The sequence below is a fragment of the Aplysia californica genome, unplaced genomic scaffold, assembly GCF_000002075.1.
Source record: "Aplysia californica isolate F4 #8 unplaced genomic scaffold, AplCal3.0 scaffold01612, whole genome shotgun sequence".
Classification (NCBI taxonomy): domain Eukaryota; kingdom Metazoa; phylum Mollusca; class Gastropoda; order Aplysiida; family Aplysiidae; genus Aplysia; species Aplysia californica.
The window spans coordinates 43,284-46,550 of record NW_004798882.1 but is presented as its reverse complement, the minus strand read 5'-3'; positions in this window follow the sequence as shown (position 1 = coordinate 46,550).

The window sequence follows — 3,267 nt, the reverse complement described above, 5'->3', positions numbered from 1 at the left end:
TCTCTCTCCCCCTCTCCCCCCTCTCTCTCTCTCTGTCTTACTTTCTCTAGTATTTTCTAGTATTTTTTTAAACCTGATCTCCAGTATTTTCTAGCTCATCCCAACATTCCCCCACTATTTTCTAGCTCGTCCCCTGTATTTTTTGGGGTCATCCCCAGTATTTTCTAGCTGAACCCTAATATTTTCTAGCTCATCCTCGGTATTTTCTAGCTCATCCCCAGTATTTTCTAGCTTACACCTAATATTTTCTTGCTCATTACTTATATTTTCTAGCTCAACCCAAATATTTTCGAGCTCCATCCCCAGTATTTTCGAGCTCATCCCTAGTAGGCTTATTCCTCATTTCTAGATCCTCCCCAGTATTGTCTAGTTGATCCCAAAAATTTGCCAGTATTTTCTAGCCCATCCTCAAGATTTTCTGGCTTATCACAAATATTCCCCAGTATTTTCTAGTTCATCTCCAATGGATTCTAGATCAAACCTAATACATGTATTTTCTAGCTCATCCCCAGCATTTTTAGCTCATCCAAAGTATTTTCTTGCTTAACCCCGGTTATCTCTAGCTCAACCATATTATTTTCTAGCTCAACACCAATAATTTCTTGCTCATCTCAACTATTTTTGAAAATTCCAATGGTCCAAACACTTTTCTAAAAATCTCGTCCTCAACATGTTCTAGTTCATCCCCAATGTTTTTCATCTCACCCTCAATATTATCTAACTCATCCCCAATATTTTTTAGCTCATCCTCTATATAAATTTCTACCTCATCCCTCATATTCCTCAGAATTTTCCATCTCATTATCAATATTTTTTAGCTCATCCCCAATGCATGTATTTCAGACTTTTGTATCTCATCCACAACTTTAAAAAAATCTCATTTCCAATATTTTAGATCCTTAATATCTTCTAGCTCATCCCCAATATTTTCTTATCCCATTCCCAATATTTTTGAGCTCATCCCAAATATTTCCCAGACATTTCTATCTCATCTGAAATATTTTTTATCTCATCCACAATAATTTCTAAATCATCCCCAGTATTTTCTAGCTCAAAGCTAATATTTTCTAGCTCATCCTCAGCACTTTCTAGCTCATCCCCAATATTTTCTAGTTTTACCCCTGGTATTTTATATACTCAACCTGCATGTTTTCCAGCTCATCCGTAGTATTTTCTATCTCATCCCCAATAATTTTAGATCATCAGCAATGTTTCAAAGACTTTTGTATCTCATCCACAACATGTTTTTTCTTATCCCCAAAACGTTTAGATCCTTAATATTTCCTGCTCATCCCCAATAATTTTTTCGAACGTCCACAATATTTTTTAGATCATCCCTAACATTTTCTAGCTCATCCCTAAAAATTTCTTACTCCCCCTTAATATTTTTTACCTTATCCCCAGTATTTTGTAGCTCATCCCTTATATTTCCTACCTCATCCCCATTATTTTCTAGCTCCATCCCCAGTATTTTCTAGCTCACACCCACAATATTTTCTTATCCATCCCCAGTATTTTCTAGCTGATCCCAAATGTATTCTAGCTCATCCCTAATAATTTCTAACTCCTCCTTAGTATTTTTTTTTACCTCATCCCCAGTATTTTCTAGCTCATCCCTTATATTTCCTACCTCATCAATATTATTTTCTAGCTCATCCCCAGTATTTTCTAACTCAACCCTAATATTTTCTAGCTCATCCCCAGTACTTTCTAGCTCATCTCTTATATTGTCTAGCTCATCCCCCGTATTTTTAGTTAACTCCCAGTATATTCAGGCTCATCCCCAGTATTTTCTTGATCAACCACGATATTTTTTAGATTATCCCCAGTACTTTCTAGATCAACCCAAGCATTTTATAGCAGAACCTTGATATTTTCTGGCTCATCCCCACTATTTTTTAGCTCAACCACAGTATTTTCTAGGTCATCTCCTTAGCCAGTATTTTCTAAATCTAAATCATCCCCAATATCCCCCAGTATTTTCTACCTCATCCCCAATATTTTCTAGCTCCTCCACAGCATTTTCTAGCTGTACCCTAATATTTTCTAGCTCATCCATAATATTTTCTAGCTCATCCTTAATATTTTCTAGCTTATCCCAAATATTTTCTAGCTCATGTCTAGTATTTTGTAGCTGATGCGTATTATTTTTTAGCTCATCCACAGTATTTTTTTTTTTAGCTCATCCCTAATATTTTCTACCTCATCCCTAATATTTTTAAACACTTCTGCAGTATTTTCTTGCTCATCCACAGTATTTTCTAGCTAATCCCTAATATTTTCTACCTCATTCCTAAAACATTTTTAGCTCATCCCTAATATTTTCATTCCTGTTATTTTCTAACACATTCCCTAATAATTTTTAGCTCGTCCTCATTTATTTTTAGCTCATTTGTAATAATTTCCAGCAGACCCCAAAAATATTCTAACTCATCCTCAGTGTTCCCCTGTATTTTCTAGCTCATCCCCATTATTTTGTAAACCCATCCCCAGTATTTTCTAGTTCCAGCCCCTGTGTTCCCCAGTATTTTGTAGCTCATCCCCAATGTTCCCCAGTATTTTCTAGTTCATTCCCAATATTCCCCACTATTTTCTAGCTTCATCCCATGTATATTCTAGCTCCTTGCCCTGTATTTTCTAACTCACTGCTAATATTTCCCAGTATTTTCTAGCTCATCCCCAATATTTTCTAGCTCCTCCCTAATATTTTCTACCCCATCCCTACTATTATCTAGCTCATCCCCACTATTTTCTAGCTCATCCCCAGTATTTTCTAGCTCATCCCCAGTATTTTCTAGCTCATGCACAGTATTTTCCAGCTCATGCTTAAGGAGTTTCCCATTATTTGCCAACCCATCTCCAATGTTCCCCAATATTGTCTAACTCATCCCCAGTATTTTCTAGATGTACCCTAATATTTTTTAGATCATCCCAAATATTTTCTAGCTTATTTCTAATATTTTCTAGCTCATATATATTTCCTTGCTTATCCCAAATTTCTTCTAGCTCATCCACAGTATTTTCTAGCTAATCCTTAGCATTTTCTAGCTCATCCCCAATATTATCCAACTCATCCCTGATATTTTCTAGCCCATCCTAAATACTCCCCACTATTAAAAAAAAATAAATCTAATTCCTATTTTTTGAAACTCATCTTTAGCAGTTTTAGCTCACCCTTATTGATTTGTAGCCCATCCCTAATATTTTCTAGCTTATCCCGAATATTTTCTAGCTCTTCCCCAGTATTTTCTAGCTCATGCTTAAGGA